Source organism: Cryptomeria japonica, chromosome 7, assembly GCF_030272615.1.
Source record: "Cryptomeria japonica chromosome 7, Sugi_1.0, whole genome shotgun sequence".
In the NCBI taxonomy this organism is placed as follows: Eukaryota; Viridiplantae; Streptophyta; class Pinopsida; order Cupressales; family Cupressaceae; genus Cryptomeria; species Cryptomeria japonica.
This window is the reverse complement of record NC_081411.1, coordinates 435044840-435068104: the sequence shown is the minus strand read 5'-3', so window position 1 is coordinate 435068104 and position 23265 is coordinate 435044840.

Sequence of the window (23265 nt, the reverse complement as noted above, 5' to 3'; positions counted from 1 at the left end):
TCACAGAGGATTCAGGAAAAGCTCCTTGACTCCTTTGAGGATATCTTCCAGTGTTTCGTATAAAAGACCTGTATTCAAATTCTCTATGCCCAAACTTGTTGCATGCATAACAGTTACCATTAAATCTATTGGATCTAGGCTTATTGTTTAGAAAGTAAGGAAAATTATTGTAAGCCTTATTTCTACATACATTAGTAGTATGTCCTTCCTTGAGAAAATTAAAGCAAACAGGTTTAAACTTTTTCTTACCTTTATCCTTTGGTGTTGGTTGCTTCTTTGATGCTCCATCTTTTGTTCTAGAGGTCTCACCTTCCTCATAACTAGAAAAACCAAGTCCAATGGTATTCTTTACCGGTTTTGCTGATTCAAGCTTTTGTTCTAGCTTAACAGTACTCTTATTGAATTTGGCAAGTATTTCCTTTGACTCAGTGAGTTCCTTGGAAATAGTAGCATTGGATTCCTTCAAGGTTGCATTCTTAGGAATAGCCATGTTTAGTTCACCTTGCATTTGTTCTTTTTCCACTTTACTCTCTTGGAGATGAGCGGTAAGTGCATTGATTTCTTGCTTCATCTTGGAGATCTCATGATCTTTGTCTTTTACCAGGTCTTCATCTTTCCTCTGGTTCTCAAGCTCTTGACACATTCTGATAGTCAATCCTTCTAATTCCCTTCTTAGATTGACATTAGACTCATTCAATTAGGGCTTCCATGTCTGCTTCATCAAAAGAACTATTTTCAGTAAGCTCCATCAGTTTCTCAGCATTCTCTCTTCTCTTTGCTAGAGAGGCTTTATATTTGACTTTAAGTTCATCAAAGGCTTTCTCAGTCTGAGTGAGACGATGGGTAAGCTCCCTCATAGTGTATTCCCCCATATCTCCTTTCAAGTGGTTAAACTTATAAAAAGGTTGGTTCTGATACCAATTGATGAATACTAAGAGGGGAGGTGAATTAGTATACCAAAAATTACTAAACTCAAACACTTAAACAGTTTAGTAGTCAACCGGTGTAACAAATTTACTAACAAACTAGTTAAGACAAATGCAAACCAAACATCAAATAAGGCATTAACCCACAAGAGCACAATCACCATAACACAAGAGGTTTTGACATGGAAACCCAAATGGGGAAAACCATGGTGAGATGAAACTCACAAGTAACTATCTGTAGAAAAGTAACCAGACCGGTTAAAGTCATACAATGTTCTTCACCAGAATAGATCCTGTTAGGAATATCAATCTCTGTTAGGAGATAAGTCCGATTAAAGACTACCTTGTGAGAGGATTTCAGATCCACAGTTGTGAACAACCTTGTTAGAGGATTTACAAAGGCTTTGCTAGGCCTACCCAATTAAGGGTTTTAGACTTGTCGAAGATGTGAGTAATCAACAAGTGAGTGATCTAGATACTAGCATAGTATGCTTGGTTAGATCCTTGATAGCTCATTGTTAATGCATTTCAACATTACATCAGTCTTTAGTTTCTCCACACTCTATTTCTTCACACAGACCTAATCTTCTCTTATAATCAAACATACAAAAAAAACCTCATACACTTCTAAAAACCCTAACAACCTCTAAAACCCTAGACATGATGTCCTTATAAAGGAATCTGATTTCATGTTGGTCCAATAGGATTACATTGAAAGTTCCTAGGTTCAGTGCATCTTGACAAATTTGGTAACACGACACAAAATCACTGCCAAAGTATCGGTGGATGATAACTCATCACAAAAATACTGGTTGGTAACTCATCACAGAGTAATACTGGTTCATACATTTACCGATTACTGGTTGTCAAAAATGAAGAGTGGGAAAAATGATAACTGTCGCTTTAGTTCCTTCATACTGCTTGAGATCCTAGAACCGCTTGAGGTCTTCATACCGCTTGAGATCGGTAAACACTTTCTGAAAAACACTGATAGTCTAAAGACTATGATACATAATACCAGTTGGAACAAATACCAGTTGAGCATAACTCATACATACAAAAAGTGATCTCAAAGAAAGTATGTGTCCATCAATGACAATCACAACATCATCATCAAAAATGCCAACCTTCTCTATGTTTGGATTGTGGTTCTGTAGAAGTTCCTTTTTATGACCTTATGGTTGCTTTGCTGATATAGGCCTTGTCTTCTTTGAACTGTCTTGAATGGACTATTTGTGCATACCTTGTAATGGCCTTTGTGACATTTTTGGCTATGAAGTCTCATGCTACTGTGTTTTTCTCACAGTCATGGTTAAAGTCACATTGTTTAAAACCCTTATATCTGTCAAATCTATTTTGATGTGCCAGAACCATAAAGATATGGTGGACTCTTGAAACCCTGAAACATGCTCTTCATGGTCTACACCTTAAAGATATCATGAAGATGAAAGAACAATGCATGAAGGTATTGGATCTTTACTTTAAATCTCTACATTGTGACTGTCCATGGCTGCTAAGAATACTAATAAAAGCCTGCAAACAAAAACCTATATCTATCAGCATAGGCTTGTAGCCTTGCAAGTCTTCCTTATTATTGCTCCCCTGTGACTTGGTTGCCTCTCACTATGGTGGAGAATGGGCTGTATTTTTTCTTTTATGAAATCATTTTGGCACCTTTTGGAAATGTATGTGATTGTCCAAACATTGTGAATAGCCGCTTTGGAGATTTAACTATGACTTAACTATATATGGTTTTAATGCCTTTTTATCACTGTCTTTTGTAGATATACTTGTCTCTCAATATTTTAATGCTCATTGTGATTGTGTTTTGTCAATGGATTGATTGTGTATTGGTCTGTCAAAATGATATCCTTACCCTATGTTGGGTTATGTATTTCCATTTTCTTTGCATCCTTCAAAGGGTCTAGGTCTATTCTTAAGATCACTGTAGTTGCCTTACTTTCTCTCATGTATGAATTTTGTCACCATCACTCATGTTACCCTTGAAGATTGTTTCTACTACTGTAGCTTCATCCTTAAATTGTTAATGGACTATTAATGGACTTCTAATGATGTTATACTTTTCCACAGATGTAGGAATATAGATAACACTTAACTATGGTCGTTGCAGGTAGATAACTCGTTTGTATATCTCCTCTCCTATTTTTGAATATAATTTTCCTTGTATTTCCTCATAATATTGAGAGCTCTGAGGTGTTTAACTCTTGTGCTAAAGGTCTTCTTGGCTGTTATGTTGAGTGTCCTTATCTTCTATTGACTAGTATCATTGCATCCCAAGTATGTCATCCTCTTGAAGTCTTTATTGTGGTCATACATGTATTTGTATTATTGGTATAATGAAATTTTACATTTGGCCTTTTAGATCTTACAACCTTATCAAAACTTACTGTTGCTGCTTTCTCAGTGATCTATAAACTCTAATTGACCATCTTTTACTGTATCTTGACAATGAACACCATCAAGGATAAACAATGTATTACTATATGGTGACTATTTGTGACTCCATGGTTATTGTCATCAAGTTGAACTTGTGCTTAGGCTACCTTGAGGCTATAGATGTTCCTTAGTATTTATTTGGTTCTTTTTAACATCTTATACTCATTGACACATTGCTAATACTTTCACTCTTATTATGAACCTTAGATCTATGAATGATCATCGATGCTCAGGGTATATGTGACTGTAAACTTCAAGATCACGTTAAACACCTATGATTGTATCACTTTGCTTTGATGTATAGAAGACATTGGAGTATTCACGATCTTCTTGACTTTACTATCACTATAAGCTTACTGTTTATCATGTATGATTCTTGACTATGCATGTATGTTTTGATAATCTAGGCAATGCTAAGGAGATTATTGCTTTTCAAGACCATTAAAATATTTTGTCCATCTTGATCACTATAGTGGTTGTGATCTTTCTTTTTGGATTGTTTTTCTTTTTGAGAAAACCTTTTATGATTGTGATTGTTTATTGCTACTATGTAGCACTCTTAAGATTGCAATCTCTTGTATGGGTATCTTTATTTGTTTTGCCATGAAAATACGACTGTCCTAAGGTGTCGCTCCTATCTCTATGATCTTTGATTATCTTATCTCACTGTCATTAAGCATTGGTATCATCTTTTGAAATTATAGTCTCATCAATGCTTGCAAACAATATTTTGACTACTCTTATGGCTATGGTTTTGATCCTTTGCAATTATGATATCACTGTTCTAATACCTTCATTATCATAAGTTCATAATTGAATCTTTTCATGGTAGTATGATATTGGAGCTACATGATGATTTTGTTGTTCAAAATCATTTGAAATGATTACCTACTACATGTGCTATGTCTGGTCTACTGTGAACAACATATTGTAGCTTTCCAATCATGGATCGGTAAAGTGTCTCATCAACAGATGTAGATTCATCATTTTTTGATAATTTACAGTTGGTAGTCATAGGAGTACTTACTGGTTTTGAATCCTCCATTCCAAATTTATTCAAGATTTCCTTTATGTACTTGGATTGAGTAATGAAAATCTCATTTTTCATTTGCAGTGTTTGTAAACCTATAAAATACTTTATCTCACCGATTAATGACATCTCAAATTCTTTGCTCATTTCATTTCCAAAGTTCTTGCATAAAGAGTCATTTCCACAAAATATAATATCATCAACAAATATGGCTGAGATCAGTATTCCATTTTCATCATTCTTCATGTACATGTTGTTCTCACTTGTCCTTATAAAACCAATCTTAATCAAATAAGAGTGCAATCTTTCATACCATGCTCTAGGTGCTTGTTTCAAACCATATAAAGCTTTGTTCAATTTACATACTTGATCTTTATTATTGTCTTCAACAAATCCTTCAGGTTGTTCAATAAAAACTTCTTCTTCTAATATTCCATTCAGAAATGCAGATTTGGCATCCATTTGGTATACCTTGAAATTTTTGAAAGCAGCATAGGCCAACAATGTTCTTACTCCTTCAAGTCTAGCAACAGGTGCAAAAGTTTCACCATAATCAGTTCCTTCTTCTTGAGCATAACCTTTGCAAACTAGTCTTGCTTTGTTTTGAATGACCTCTCCTTTTTCATTTAGCTTGTTTCTAAAAATCCACTTTGTACTGATTACATTTTTGTCCTTTGGTCTTTGGATTGGTGTCCATGTGTCATTCTTCTTGATTTGATCAATCTCTTCTGTCATAGCATTTATCCAATCTTCACTGTTAAATGCCTCTTTCACTATTCTCAGTTCAAATTCAGATATCAAACATGTGTTCTATCTCAGTTTGTTCCTTGTCATCACTGGATCATCCTTATCTCCTATAATTTGACTTGGTGCATGATGTCTTCTGACATACTTGGCTAATATAGGCTCGGTAGGCTATGTATGATCTTCTTCATCACTCGGTAACTGGATATTCTCTTCATTTTCTTCAACAGTCTTCTCGGTAAGATTTCTCGGTTGAACATAGACAAATTCATCATAGTCTTCTGGTTCCTTGGAATTTCCTTCATCATTTCTTTCTGCAAATTCATCAATTTTCACATTTTCACTTTTTACTATTTTGTTAGATGATTTGATCAGACATTTAAATGCTTTGCTTCTAGAAGAATAACCTAGAAATGTTCCTTCTTCACTTTTCTGATCAAACTTTCCATTTCTATCATCTTTGTGAACATAGCATCTACTTCCAAAGATTTTAAAATAACTTACATTAGGTTTCTTATCATACCAGATTTCATATGGTGTCTTCAAAGTACCTTTCTTCAATTGAACTCGGTTCAAGGTGTAAACTGCCATTCTTATTGCTTCTCTCCAAAATGTTTGTGGCACCTTCTTTTCAATCATCAGTGTTCTAGCACAATCCACAATAGATTTGTTTCTTCTCTCAGCTATTCCATTATGCTGTGGAGTTCTCAGTGTAGAGACTTGCCTTTTAATACCATGATCATTGCAAAATAAGTTGAACTCATCAGATGTGAACTCTCCTCCTCTATCTGATCTAAGACATTTTAGTTGTCTTCCTGTTTCATTTTCAACTCTTGTCTTGTACCATTTAAACATTTGAAAAACTTTTGATTTTCCTTTTAAAAACATTACTAACATCATCCTTGAATAGTCATCCACAAATAATATGAAATATTTATCACCATAATAACTTTGAACTTTCATAGGACCACAAAGATCAGTGTGCACTAGATCTAAAATTCCCTTAGAAGTGTAAGACTTACTTGTAAAGCTTGATCTTGTCATCTTACCCATCTGGTATCCTTGGCACATAGCATTCTTAGGTTTTTCAAGACTCGGTAGACCTCTTACTCAGTGCTTCTTGCTTATTTTGATCAAATTATCAAAATTGACATGATAAAACCTTTTGTGCCATAACTAGGTATCATCTATCTTTGCATACAAACACTTGTTACGAGTTGAGTCAAGGTGAAATGTGTTACCTTTTGTTTGTGTCCTGGTAGTAGCTAACTTTCCATTCTTGTCATGAACTTTAACAATTCCTTTCTAAAATTCTATTTGGTAACCTATGTTGTTTAGCTGTGCTACACTCAACAAATTGTATTTCAAACCTTCAACCCAATAAACATCATTGCATCTTGCATTATCAAGAAGTGTTATGAATCCTTTACCTTTTACCGGACATGGTGCATCATTACCAAATCTAACATAGCCTCCATCATAATCTTCTAATATAACAAACTTGTGTTTATCTCCTGTCATATGATGTGAGCATCCACTATCTATAATCCAAGAATCATTAGTGTTTATGTGAGATATTAGGGCTTTTTCTTCATACCTTTCTTCATCTAATCCATCTTTGATAGCCACATAAACTACTTCCTCTGTATATGTCTCATCTGATTTATCATTATTGGATTCCTCATTAGCTATTAAGCATGTCTTTCTATCTCTTCTTCTGAAGTCTCGGTGTACTCTATAATGATTATCTTTCTGTCTGTCATCTTGGTAATCTCTCTTTTCAGTAAAATCTTTGTCAGGACAGTTAGAAGCCATATGTCCTATCTTATCACAATTGAAACATTTCAAAGGTAGTTTTCCTTTATACTTACCTTTGCCTCTCGGTAACCTTTTGGCTAGTAGTGCTTCCAACTCTTCTTGCTTTCTAATTTCCTCATATAGTTTGTGTACTTCTTCCATGTTCTTACGAAATATTTCACTTGCTCCACTATGATCTCCTTTAGAGTACTTATACTTTCTTTCATTGTAATCATTAGATTCATCAAGATGAAAAGAACTAAATGCAGATTCAACTTTATTTACCGAAGATCCACTGTTATCAAAATTACTTAACTCAAATGCATGTAGCTTACCAATAGTAGCATCTAAAGAAACTAGCATATTAGGTACAAACCTCAATTCATTGATTGCAGAGACTTTGATTACATAAGCTGGTAGAAGAGTTCTCAATAACTTACTTGTTATATCCTTTTCTTCAATAGTTCCACCTGCTCCTTTAGTCTTCTACTGTACTGAGTTATGTTCTCACCTTCATTCATCCTCATAGATTCAAGTTGTCCTCTTAGACTATCTACTTTTTCTCTTTGAACATGTTCATCTCCTCCATATACTGATATGAGCTTATCCCACATTGCGTTTGCATCATTGCAACCTTCTAGGTCATTAAACTCTGAGTCGGTCAATGCAGATGTTATTTCAATCATTGCTTCAATATGTTCTCGCTTTGCCTTTATCTCTTCCATAGTCAATGGATAGGTGTTCGGTGTAACAAAATCATTCTCCAAATAGTATACAACATGTTCTCCAACTCCTGATAGATGCAGCTTCATCCTTTTCTGCCATGTAGAGAAACTTGACTTGTTCAGCTTCAGTGCATCCCTCTTATACATCCTTGGATCTTTAACTCAAGTGCTTTTAAACTTTTCCTTTCCGAGTCCAAAGCTCTGATACCAATTGATAGTTTTAATACTTAATATAAGTACAGATCCAATAGCCAATAAGATGAGAGCGGGGGGGGGGGGGGAGGGGGGTGAATCATACAAACTTAATCATCCATAAAAACATCTGATTCAACCTCGGTAACATATATATCAGTAATATAACCAAAACTGTTAAATATGCAAACTCAAAAGCATATAAACATCATAAACCTGAAAACACTAGATTTAACGTGGAAACCCAAATAGGGAAAAACCACTGTGGGATTTCAGACCCACTAAGAAATATAGTCTTCTAGAGTATGCTCGGTTAAAAGCAAATCCTGTTAAAGATTACAAACACATTGCTAGATGTGACCCGGTTAAGGGATTTCCCTCAGATCTGTTAGGATCTTCACCTTGTTAGAAGTGACCTTGTTAAAGGATTTCAAACACTCAATTAAAATGTCACCTTGCTAGAGGGTTTTACAAATAAGACTGTTAAGTCCACTCGGTTAAGAGATTTTTTGTCACTTTCACAAAATAACAGTAATAAAACTCTATCTGCAACTTCACATCTAAAATGCTAAAGCAGATTCCTATTTGTTCAATACAATCTAGACATAGAACTAATCTTGTCTATCTGTTGGGATTCTATACTCTATTATTCAAATAGGTATTCAAGCTTCTGTGCTCGGTAATCACTATGTAGCATCCCTGTGCATACACTTGCCTGCATACATTGTTTATCAACAATTTCCTATTTATAAACAATTAGGTAACCGCTTAATCTCCTTGATCACATTTCCCATGATCAATCATAGCCATTAGATCTTCAATCTTGTCCAGGTTCAATGCATCTTTCAATTTGAAAATGTTTTACCCCGCCTTGGAACTTGCATAGATTTCTTGGAACTTGTGCTAGGGTATTGCTGTTCAATCTGCACTGTAGATCTTCATGCCATCTTTCCATTGCCTTAGATTCATTAACAAACTTCATCCATGGCTCACCAATCATTTAATTAGTTCTAGCTCATCAGCTTCCTTCATTAAATAACACATGCAAACATTTAATGCATTATGTTATAGCTCGGTTACAACTTGGTATCAACTCAGTTCTAACTCAGTAAATACTAAACTTTACTCAGTAGATATTCCACCTTCATTAACCGATAGCGATAACCTTAGGGTTTACCGACTAGGTTCTTTGCTTGGTAACATAGTATAGTATTAACATTTACAATTTACAACATATTTATGATGTTAAAACAATCTAAACATCATGATCTCACCATTGTCTGACTTGATAGTAGTTGCCCATTGAATACCTTATTCATCCCCTTATTCATCATATTCTTTCATGTGTCTTTTACTGACATCTTTATATTTTTTAAATCATACTTCTCAAGATATGGCAACATCATACTAATTTAGAAAATCAATTTCTTGACATCAATGACAAAATAATAATATCAAGACAGTAAACATCTTTAATCAGTTATATCCATAATCATCAACAACCTTCTCAATATCCTTATGAAATGCCAACAGTCTTTCATTGTCTGTTATAATGCAATATTGCCAACAATCTCAAGGTTAACTGAATCTGATTTCTCAATTATTTCAATTAATCCTAAATTGTGCTTTTTCTTGATCTCTGTTGTGAATTTCTATAAATTCAGCCTTTATCTCTCATTCAAAACACCCTGGAGATTTATTATTATACACTTTTTTGCTCTGGAGTCATTGAATATATTGTGCTTTCTTTTTTATATTATTTGCATCTTTGTTTAGCTTTTTGCATATTTATTTAAATTATGATTGCTTGAACTCATATTGCTTGAATTATTTTTTCGCTTGAATCGATTCATCCATCTTGCATCCATTTAGCTTAATATCATGCTCATATAGATTAAATTCTTCTTCTTGGTGTAGTCTAGTCACTGGTATTGCTTATACAAATCTGAGAGAAATCTTATACTCCCATCTTTTATAAGGAAATTGGTCAATTTGTTATGGTTTTTATATTCATGCTTATATCTGTCTAACCATACATGTAATGACTTAATTGAAGTGTTGTGTCTTGCAACTTACAGACTTATTTCACTTTTTCATACACATAGTATGCAAATTGAAGAAAGCATTTACAGACTTAAACAAGCCCCTAGAGATTGGTACACTAGATTGGACAGGTATTTGATGAAGTTGGGATTCTGTAAAGGTATTGTTGATAGTAATTTGTATTTTAAGATTCATAATGATAATATTTTGATCATTGAAGTATTTGTTGATGTCATTATTTTTGGAGGAGATGATGATTTGAGTAAGAAGTTTGCTAATGATATACAAACATAATTTGAGATGTCTATGATAGGTGAGATAAAATTATTTATAGGATTGCAAATTACATAGACTAATAAAGGCATTTTCTTATCTCAATCTAAGTATGTGTTGAAGGACTTAATGAATTTTGGGCTAGATGATTCCAAACCTGTTGGAATTCCTATGGTGACTGGATGCAAGATGACAAAAGAGGATGAATCTCTGAAGGCTAATCAGACCCTATATAGATCTATGGTTGGTGGATTTCTATATTTGACTTAGACTAGACCTAACATTATGAATGTTGTATGTCTTGTTGCAAGATTTCAAGCTGATCCTAAGAAAAGCTATGTTACTTTTGTGAAGAGGATATTCAGATACTTAAGGGGAACAATTGCTTATGGTCTGTGGTATTCAAAGGATGATGATTTCACTTTAAATGCTTATATTGATGTTGATTGGGCATGTGATGTTGATGACCAGAAGAGCACTACCAGTAGAGCATTCTTTTTGGGAAACAAGTTGATTTCTTGGGCAAGTAAGAAGTAAGATTCTATTTCTTTATCTACTGTAGAAGCTTAATACATTGCTGCTGCTAGAAATTGTACTTAGGTATTTTGGATGGACGTAAACAAGCCCCAAGAACTTGGTACGCCAGATTGGACAAGTATTTGATGAAGTTGGGATTCTATAAAGGTACTGTTGATAGTAATTTGTAATTCGAGATTGATAATGATATTATTTTGATTATTGAAGTCTTTGTTGATGACATTATTTTTGGAGGAGATGATGATTTGAGTAAGAAGTTTGCTGATGACATGCAAAAAGAATTTGAGATGTCTATGATAGGTGAGATGAAATTCTTTCTGGGATTGCAAAATTACACAGATTGATAAAGGCATTTTCATATCTCAATATAAGTATGTGTCGAAGGACTTAATGAAGTTTGGGCTAGATGATTCCAAACCTATTGGAACTCCTATGGTGACTGGATGCAAGATGACAAAAGAGGACACATCTTTGAAGGCTAATCAGACCTTGTATAGATATATGATTGGTGGTGTTGGTTCCCAAAACCACAGATTGGAAAACCAAAAGACTTGCCAAATCCTCAAGTAATCCAATCGGCCTTGGCCAACGAATAGGGATGGTCAAAGACCAAATCCCTCTGCACTTTATGCTCCATTGAACCTAGGTGGGTATGCCTCTTCTTCTCAAGCACAAAAGAGGTTATTTATAGTGGATTTAAACCTTTTAGCAAGTTTACACAACTGGCAAATTATTGTTCTGCAACTATGCTTGATTATGTGCTTTAATTGAATGCTTTGAAAGGAAATGATTGTGAATGTATATTGAAAATGTGATTGCTTTCAGGACTTAAATAAAATTTACATAGATCAGTTCATATAGGATTTTGGAAGAATGTTTCTCTATCAAGGACCTTGAATGCATACAGATCAAAACATTAAAATATCAGTAACAGACCAGTGCCTCTGTCCGGGGATATATATGACACTTTGTGGAAAAAATATCTTATCAACTCAAGAGACAATTTTTCATCAACTATGAAGGTTCAGTATGTGTTACACAAACAATAAGAACTCAATCTTTCACTTAATGCAACGACATGTGATTCACATCATAGAAAATCTATAAACAAATTTATCAAGAGGACAAAGATAACTCATCAACACAAAAGTGTACACAATATTTGGAAAAGATACAATGAACCTTGTATATTAATCGTCAGGAACTAATTACATACATAAGCCGCACTTGTAAATACATCATTACAGATTATTTACACAAAATGATACTTCTTCTTCCTATAGAATTCTCTGATACAAAATGATATTTAATCCCTACAACATGTCATTTTTGTGACCTCCCTCCCTTTACATAAAAAATGACTCCCTATAAGTATCTTAATCAAAAGACATATATGAAAGGACACACCCTTTCATACACAGACAATTTTCCTCCAAAGGACACACCCTTTGGTATAACAAAAATTTACAAATGAGAACCTTTAAAAATACTAAATGATGCTTTAATAATGTGTCTTCTATTCTCCGTCTCGATAAAAATCTTTGGCAAATATTCATCATCCTCTCATTATTTCTTGCACACAAGATAAGCCAATCAAACTCCTTAATTTTGAAAATTAGGTATACTCCACCTTATATTTTGAGAAGTCAATTATCTTTGTATAAATACTGGTTTGAAATAGTCCAGTAAAACCAAAGTATTTATATTTTAAGAAAATAATTATGTGAATATAACACCCATTTATATAAAAAATAATACTTTACCCTATGATGTATATTCAAGGCATTCATTTGAATATAAATAAATTTTATCTTTAATGCACTTTTAAATAACGTAAAGATGACAATATACTTCCCTTTTATTATTTTTTAGGAATTTTTCCCTTTTGCTGCGCATCCACTCATGCCATGTATCTTCTTCTCATTCACTAGCAGATCACCCTTTATCTTTTGGCCAAACTTCCTCATCGATGAATTGTTCATAGGTCTTATCGATTCTACAATTTCATCGATACCTTTTGTTTTCGATGGGACTGCGTCTGATTTCTTCGATGAACCTCATGTCGATGAAACCACTACTTTTGGTGAGTCCCATTTGAGATCTATCATAGCCCAAGTTTGTTCTATGAGATCAGTACCACTAGACTATTTCACTTCAACTGTTTCATTCTATCGGCTACCGCTAATGGTTAGTCGCCAAGTCATGATGGGTAACTAACGAGCAGTTTCCCATTGTGGTATAGTGACATACATTGGATCTCTCTCAACCTGCTTGCCCCTTAACCTTCGTCCAACTTCCTTAATCTGCTCATTGTTTTCCTAATCTGCCTCCCTCTACGCTCTACCATGTGTTTGTTTTTTATTAGCTTCGGGATCTTTATCATGCAACCTCAGCACGGCCTGGGCTCACCGCTGGAATTTGGTCTTTTGAATTGCTTCCTTAGTGGGCCCCACCACTCAGTCACCATGTCGTAGTGAATATACATCGAGAACCTTCCAATCGCGGTATAATGACCACCATTGGATCAATTCGTTCGACCATCCAATTGTCCTTATCTGCTCGACCTTTAACCCTGCTTGAGTGGCTCTCTCTTTTCTTTGTCTATCTGTGCCACGTGTCACTTTTTGGTTCACTTATAGATCCACCTCGACTGCCACTAGACCTGATCTGTCTTGCCATTTCATCTACCACTGGACCTGGGTTCTTCTTCTACCATCCACCATGTGGCACATCTTGACTCGCTTGCAGATCTACCTGGATGATACCTCATCTGCCACCTTGGTAGTTGCTATGTCATGGGGGATATAGGTTGTGCAACTTCATCTTACAGTATAGCGACGACCGTTGATCCACTTCGAACTTGCATGCTTGTTAACCTCCCCTTTTCCGCATGTGCTTAGTCACCAAGTCATGAGTTTAAACCAACGTGCATCTCTACCTTGTGACATTGCGATGACTGTCAGATCCTCCGTGATCATTGTCCAATCAGTCAAAATTGCTCGATCTTTAACCTCCATCCTCGCTAATCTGTTGTAAAATTTTGGTTTCCTCCAGATACACACGTGTGTGGGGTCCACCGACTTTAACCTTCTTCATGCAAAAAGCCTTTTTGTCTTTTGACAGTTATCATACAGGTCGCTTTAGATTTAAACGTAAAATGAGCTTATCCCACAAACAATGTGGGATAAAGACTTTCCCTCTGCTAGCGCAGCACACTTGAAAGTTTCCAAAGCCTTTTCTACCATTTTATATGCACAGGTTTGGGGGTCTTGGCGATGCTAGTTAATCTTTGGACAACTCCATTTTCTTCAGCATGCTCCTACATATAAAACACCCGTAGCAAATGCTCGAATGATAAGAAAAGGGGCATCTATTATAGGACAAAGTATTTTATAAAAATATGTGCTAACAGTGGCTCTTTCTGGGGATGTATGTTCTCTTCAAGAACATAGCAAGATCCTAGTTATCTCTGGAAAGGAGACCAAAATGAAGATTAAAAACATATAATAGAAAACAAGAGAAAAAACTATATTACTATAATATAAGAAATACTCCCTAATCATCAAGAAAATAAGTGTTTGAGATATTGAGCATGAACTGGAAATTCTAGCACTTCTCCATCAGTATCCTATAAGTAATATGATCTTTCTCCACCTTTTGCAAAGACGATATAAGGTCCTAGCTAGAGTGTATCAAATTTTTCATGTTTTCCTTTGTCTTGGTCTTTGGCATTCCATTTTAGTACCCATTCCCCCTCCTCAAAATTTCTATCACAAGCCCTTTTATCATGTAAAGCCTTAACCATCTGTTGCCTCTGAATATTTCTTTCTTGAGCCTCTTTTCTACATTCATCCAACTCAGCCAAAGACATCAATCCATCCCCCATAAAGTTTACTTCTTTTGAAGATGCCCCTATAACAAATTTATAAACTGGGAGCAAATTACTCAAAGGTAATCTTGTTTCTTTGCCATACACAAGCTCATAGGGAGCAAATCCTATGGATTTCTTGACTGTCACTCTATCAGCCCATACTGCTGATATCAATTTTGAATCCCAAGCTCTTTTATTATCACCCAACATCCTTTTGATAATCTTCAACAAGTTTTTATTGCTGGATTCTGCTTGCCCATTTCCTTGGGGATGGTAAGGTGATGAAAAGGACAAAGTGATGCCATATTTTACACAGAAATCAGAGAACTCATTGGATCTAAAACACATCCCATTATCTACAACAATTTTATAAGGTACCCCAAATCTAGTAAGAATGTTTTCCAAAAGAAACTTTATCACAACTTTGTTGGTAGCCTATCTTGTAGGAATGGCTTCAACCCACTTAGATAAATAGTGAGTAGCCACCAAAATCTATTTATGCCCACTACTAGATTTGTTTTCTATTTCCCCTATGAAGTAAATACACCACATCTGAAATGGTTCCTATGTATGCATGGGTCTGAGAGGAATGGATCCATTATACTTTTCCTAAAAAAATTTGACATGCTTCAAATTTTTTGATATAAGCATGACTATCTCTGAAAAAATTGGGGCCAATAATAACTAGCATTTAGAATTTTATGAGCAGTGGTTTTAGCTGAGAAATGGCCTCCACATATGCCTTCATGTAAGTCTCTCAAAACAATAGATGCTTGACACTCATCTAGACATAATAAAAGAACACCATCTCTATTTTTCCAATATAGATCTCCATTAAGTAACACATACTTAGATGTTTGAAGCTTTAAAGTCCTCTTCTGACTATCATTTAAACTATCTGAACATTTCATGTATCTTAAATAATATACAATATTTGTATACCAAGGATATCTCTCAAGGCTAATTTGTACATTTTCGAACTCTACCTCATTTACCTATGCTGCTTCAAAATTTGACTCTTCCATTAACTTTGCCAAACCCTAACCCCTTACCAACTTTGTGATTTGTAGATCAATATTGAATTCTTGGATCTGATTTATCCATCTGCATCTCCTCTTGGTGGAATCTGACTATCTGAAGATTTCTTTAACAACAACATTTGGTACATAAATAATGACAGTGGCACCAACTAGATAAGGTCTAAACAATTTCACAACTTTCACAAGAGCATAAGCTTGTTTTTCATTTAAATCATAATTCAACTAGGATGCTTGCAATGTTTTGCTAAAAAATGCCACTGCCTGTTCATGACCTTCATCATTCTTTTGTAACATGACAACAACAATAGTATGGAATGAAGAAAATGAAAACACTTGGAAGGGTATAGAGAAATCAAGTGATTTTAATACGGGGGCTTCTTTGATGGCTCTTTTTATATTTACAAAATCTTCAAGAGCCTCATTAGTCCATTTTATTTGAGCACCCTTTTTCAGCATTTTAGCAATAGGTTTTATGATTTCAGAGAAGTTTGAAACAAATCTTCTTACAAAGTTAATATGACCGAAAAAAGATTGAATTGCTTTAACTATTTTTGGGATTTGAATTTTATCAATAGCAACAATCCTTTCTGGATCAATTCTTACACCATCTTTTGAAACAATATGGCCTAACAACTTTCCTTTAGTAACCCCAAAGTGACATTTTTTAGGATTCAAAGATATGCCATATTCTAATGCTCTAATAAAAAAAATTCCAAGTCGTTACAATGGTTTTCTGCATTTTTAGAATAAGCAGTCATATCATCTTGGTACACTGCTAAAATATGATCAATTAACCCTTCAACGGCTAAATCCATGGCCCTTTGGAATGTAGCTCATGTATTTCTTAACCCGAAAGGCATTCTTGCATATAAATAAGTCCCCCATGGTGTAGTAAAGGTTGTCTTGTATTTCTCTAACTCCTTGACCTTAACTTGGTTATAGCCTGAAAACCCATCCATCATAGACAACAATTCATTTCTTGTAACCTTCTGCAATAGAGCTTCAATGTTAGGCAAAGCATAATTATCCTTCAAAGATGAAACATTTAGATTTATCAAATCTACACATAACCTAATATCACCATTTTTCTTTCATACTGGTACTAAGTTTGACACCCATGTTGAGTGTCTTATAGGCTCAATAATCCATGCATTTATCATTTTCATTAACTCCTCCTTCATCTTAGGAGCCAAGGTAGGATTTATAGGCCTTTTCTTTTGCCTGAAAGGTTTAGCATCTGGTTTTAATGGTACCTCATGCTGAAAAAGGTCTTCTCTATATGCTTTAAGGTCATCATATGACCAGGCAAAGACATGCCTATACTTCCTCAATAAATTTATCAATGCTGCTCTAATATTCGGTGTGAGATTTTTTCTAATATACACTTCTCTTGGATTGCTCTCACTTCCCAAGTTAAAGTTTTCAACACCTTCACACCCTCCTGAACTAGGTCTAAAACTAGTCATGTCTTTATCATAAAACATTCACTCCATCTCTACCAATCCCTTCGGGATTTTATTTGACTTTAGCTACAACACCTATTTCCCAAGCACTGTTTTTGTGCCCTCCTTATCTTCTACAAGTCCATTCCAATCAATCTACTGGTTTGCATACTGATCTTCACAAAAGAGAAATCTTAGCAGATCCCTGTCATCATCAAACACTTGCCAACATTATCAGTAACAAATGGTCTTGTTTTAATTTCAACTTGTGTAATATCATCAAAAGGGATATCATTATGTTTAACTGCTAGGTTAGACATAAAATCCGCCAAAATATTATTGGACCTTTCAATCCAATTAATGGAAAAAGCATCAAAAAGTTCAATATAATCCCAAACCTCATTCCTATAACTTTTTAATTTTGTATTTTTTAAGCAAATTTGCCTCTAACTTGTGAAACAACTAATTCTGAATCACCATAAACTATTAGTAACTTAATGCCATGCTTGTTTGCTAATTTAAGTCCTAATAAGAGAGCTTCATATTCAAAAATATTATTAGTACATTCAAAAGCCAATGAGAAAGAGTATTTAAAAGATTTTCCATTAGGTGAAATAAACACAACTCCTGCTCCATTTCTATCCTTACTGCAAGCACCATCAAAATACAATTTCTAAATTAAACTTTCATTGTGTTTAACAACCTCTGCAATTTTTTCAACTTCTAAAGGTTTAGAAATACTTATCTGAAAGTTGTCGATGTCAGAATGGCAAAAGCAAGTTACTTGATCCGGATCAACTTCTTCTATGAGGTAGGGAGATCTTGGTTCTCTGTTGATTCTTACCTCTACTCCTTTGACCAGGATGGTAGGATATGATAGATCTAATTGCACATATCCACCTACCAAGTTTGGCCACTGTCTGGATAGCAGCATTCCATAGTTCGCAGGAACTTGTACAACTGTTACCTTTGTTTTATAGGTAGTGTCTAGACAAGCTGGAAACCTAAACTCAATATCCTTCATGATCCTGACCACTGGGACTGACCTATTATCCATTGCATAACATTTTTCATAAGGGGTATCTACCTTCATTCCCAGCTCTTTCATGACATCCTCTGGCATAATATTTACTGTTGCTCTTGAGTCTATCATGCAGTTTTTTACCATCTTATTGTTTATAAGAGTGTTAAATAAAAAGGATCCACTTGTGTGAAGTTTTTAGTAATGGACGTGCCTAAATATACCACAGGAGGATCTTCTTTTGATTTTGGATTTTCTTTATTGGCATCACCCACATTTGATATGATTTTCAAAGTCTCATTCTTGTAATCTGGAAATTTCACCACTTCAAGCAAAGGCATATAAATTTTTACCTGAGACAACACTTGAGACATAAAAGTTCCACAATTTGAAAGAGGCTTACTGATTTGTTTTTTCTCCATAGGCTTGACCAACTTCGGAGCATCAATCTGCTTTGCTAGTTCATTTGGATCCTCTTTTCCTTTCTTGTCATTTGCCTCCTTGTTCACACTTTGTTTTGAGACTTTTGCGAATATTCCTGCAGGCGTCCCCTATTCAGGATTCACTGTTCTATTTCTCAGCTAGTAATTACTCTTGGCCTGGGCAAAAATAGCCACTATGAATGCTCTCTTCTCCTCCTTAGTCAATTTTCTCAAAGAAGGCATTGCTTCCTCTTGAAAAAAATCTCTCAAGGCCGGGGTATCTTCATCATCATCAGAAAAAATTGTTGTATTCTATAATGCTGATGGTTTCTCATCCTTTGCATATCTGAATGTTTCTCTTCCTCAGATGAATCCTCATCTCTAACCCACATAGGATCTGATGACAAAACATTAATTGTAGGCTCACATTCCTCTTCTTGATGCCAATCCTCCGTCAAACCCTGTGCAATCATGCATTGATTTTCATCATGGGGAAGATTACAGACCTCACACCATGGAAAATCTCCCACAAAGTTATTTGCTCTCTTCAGTGGATCTAGAGTTTCTTTACTCAGATTTGGTTTTATTGTCTTCCCATCTTTCCAGTTGGTGTTATAAGGCATATCATGGAGTCTGGGCCTATTGAAATTCATTTGCTTATTATTTTTGCACGATGGCTTTTCATTAAGATTTTTTTTACCTTTTATGTCCTTAAGCTTGTCCATGATCTAACTAAGGTCATCTTTCTTGGGAATCCTAGTATTGTATAACTTTGGATCATCTCTTTTAGCAATTTTCCCAGCAACCTTCCTATTGTTCTGAATAGTAGCAACAATCTTGAATGCTTGTTGTAGAGTATTAGGTCTCTGAGAAAAAATATCGTAATGGGTTTTGCTTTAAAAAACACTCAAATAAAAGTTAATCAGAAAATAATCAACAGGTATGACATCTCTGGGTTTTCTATTTAACACTTTATTAAATATTTTATTAAACTTAGCAACTGATTCATTCTGATTTTTCTATATACTTGTTAATTCATGGGATGCAAATGAATGATCATTGTGATCTCCAAATTCTTCCAAGAACAATGTTACAAACTCATTCCAATTGTCGATACATCCATCAAGAAGATTCCTATACCATTCCCCTGCATCTTCTGTAAAAGATTGAATAAACAACTTCATGAATATATATTCATGAGGAAACTCAAATTCTTCAATGATATTTTTTACATTACCTACATGTTGTTCTGCTGAATCAGTCCCATTCCCAAAGAATTTGGGGATTGCTAATCTTAAATAACTAATGATCTGATTTGGATAACCAACAATGCCAGTGAAATCCAACTGTGTATCTCTTTCAATGATCATAGGCCTTCTTTTGACATGATGGTTGCCTTGATTGTTCATACTTCCTCTATTCAATCCACCATTGTTTCCATAATTACCATTGTTCCCATTGTTTCCACCACCATTATTATTGCCATTGTTTCCATTATTACCTCCATTGCCATTATTGTTGTTCCTATCTCCACCATTGCCATTTCCATAGTTGCCATTGTTACCTCTATTATGTCCATTATTTTGACTATTGACATACCCATTACATCCTATATGGTCACCCCTATTTGTGTTATTCTAGTTCCCATCATTTCCCCCATTTCCTTTCCTTCTTCCATCCTCATGCCCTTCTTCACTTTGATCTCTATGTACACCCCTCCATCTTCTAGTTCCATTTAATAACGGGTTATCATAAGTTACAAAAGGTTGTTCTGTTCTTCTCATTTGAGGGGGACTATATTTAGGAATTGCTAGCCTATTTCCTTTACCTTTACTTTTGTCTTCAATTTCTTCTGGCCTAGGGCTTTGAATTGTATCTCTGTTTATTCCTAGTTTTTGTAACACCTAATCCGGTTGTATCTTAAGAGATTTTGCCATCTCGGATTCATATCCATTTAAATCAGCCATTTTAAGTATGATTTCATGTAGTTGCTTATCCTCCTTAGTCAAGATCTCATCATGACTATGTATATTATCTTTTGTACTTATTTTATAGAAAGGATTTTCCTCCCTATTTTTAGATTTGCCAGCAAATGAAGAATCTTCCTCCCTACTAGGCAATCTCTTATATCCTTCAAATGCCATGTTTGATTTCTTCTCTTTGTTCCTTTTCTTGGGACTCAACTGAACAAAATCTTCTTGTCCCTTGTGTAGAGACCTCCTCCCTTGCATAAATCTTATTAACAAATTCCTAGGGGTTCTCTTATTTTCTGAACATACCAATTATTATTCATGTATTAAAATGTTCGAGTCACCACCTCCTAAGAGGAAATATTACCAACTTAACTGATCTTCTGGGATCTCTACTCCATTAGTGTCTGAAACAAACTACCAAAGATTTTGAAAACTTCGTGTGACAACTCCCCAGCAGAGTCGCCAAGCTGTTGGTTCCCAAAACCACAGATTGGAAAACCAAAAGACTTGCCAAATCCTCAAGTAATCCAATCGGCCTTGGCCAACGAACAGGGATGGTCAAAGACAAAATCCCTCCACACTTTAGGCTCCACTGAACCTAGGTGGGTATGCCTCTTCCTCTCAAGCACAAAAGAGGTTATTTATAGTGGATTTAAACCTTTTAGCAAGTTTACACAATTGGCAAAGTATTGTTCTGCAACTATGCTTTATTATGTGCTTTAACTGAATGCTTTGAAAGGAAATGATTGTGAATGTATATTGAAAATGTGATTTCTTTCAGGACTTAAATAAAATATGTGTAGCTCAGTTCATATAAGATTTTGGAAGAATGTTTCTCTATCAAGGACCTTGAATGCGTACAGATCAAAACCTAAAAAGATCAATAACATAACAATGCCTCTATCCGGGGATATATATGGCACTCCATGGACAAAATATCTTATCAACTCAAGAGACAATTTTTCATCAACTATGAAGGTTCAATATGCGTTACACAGACAATAAGAACTCAATCTTTCACTTAATGCAACGACATGTAATTCACATCATAGAAAATCTATAAATAGATTTATCAAGAGGACAAAGATAACTCATCAACACAAAAGTGTACACAGCATTTGGAAAAGAGACAATGAACCTTGTATATTAATATTTAGGAACTAATTGCATACATAAGCTGCACTTGTAAATACTTCATTACAGATTTCCTAAACAAAATGATACTTCTTCTTCCTATAGACTTCTCTGTACAAAATGATATTCAATCCCTACAACATGTCGTTCTTGTGACCTCCTTCTGTTTACATAAAAAATGACTCCCTATAAGTATCTGAATCAAAAGGTATATATGAAAGGACACACCCTTTCATACACAGACAGTTTCCCTGCAAAGGACACACCCTTTGGTTTAACAAAAATTTACAAATGAGAACCTTTAAAAATACTAAATTATGCTTTAATAATGTGTCTTCTATTCTCCATCTCGATAAAAATCTTTTACAAATATTTATCATCCTCTCATTATTTCCTGCACACAAGATAAGCCAATCAAACTCCTTAGATTTGAAAATTAGGTATACTCCACCTTAGATTTTCAAAAGTCAATTATCTTTGTATAAATATTGGCTTGAAATAGTCTAGTAAAATCAAAGTATTTATATTTTAAGAAAATAATTCTGCGAATATAACACCCATTTATATAAAAAATAATACTTTACCCTAAGATGTATATTCGAGGCATTCATTTAAATATATATATTTTTTTATCTTTAATGCACTTTTAAATAACGTAAAGCTGAGAATATACTTCCCTTTTATTATTTTTAGGAATTTTTTCCATTTTGCTGCATATCCACTCATGCCACGTATCTTCTTCTGGTTCACTAGCAGATCACCCTTTATCTTTTGTCCAAACTTCCTCATCGACAAATTGTTCCCAGGTCTTATCGATTCTACAATTTCATTGATACCTTTTGTTTTCGATGGGACCACGTCTGATTTCTTCAATGAAACCGCTGCTTTCGGGGAGTCCCTTTTGAGATCTATCATAGCCCAAGTTTGTTCGATGAGATCAGTACCACCGAACTGTTTCACTTCAACCATTTCATTCTACTGCCTTCTGCTAACGGTTAGTCACCAAGTCGTGATGGGTAACTGAAGAGCAGTTTCCCATTGTGGTATAACGACAAATGTTGGATCTCTCTCAACCTGCTCACCCCTTAACCTTTGTCCAACTTCTTTAATCTACTCATCCTTTGCCCGATCTGTGTCCCTCTACACTTTGCCATGTGTCTATTTTTTATTGGCTCTGGGATCTTTATCATGCCACCTCAGCACGACCTAGACTCAATGCCAGAATTTGGTCTTTTGAATTGCTTCCTTAGTGGGCCCCACTACTCAGTCACCATGTCGCGGTGAATATACATAGAGCACCTTCTGATCGTGGTATAGCAACCACCATTGGAACAATTCATTCGAGTGTCTGATCGTCCTTATCTGCTCGACCTTTAACCCTACTTGAGCGGCTCTGTCATGCCCAAAATTTAGGGCAAAAAAGGAATGATTTTTTTTTTTTAAAATACTAATTAATTAACAAAGTTCGCTATCTTGACATGCATTAACATGTTGGCCATAACAATATTCAGGCTAACTCTGATACTAACTAAGTATCGAAATTTATAAAAATTTATTTGCGGAAACTAAATGATTTAATTTTATTTTCACCAGATACCTAGTCAATAGATTAATTAAATCAAACTCATTAAAATTAGA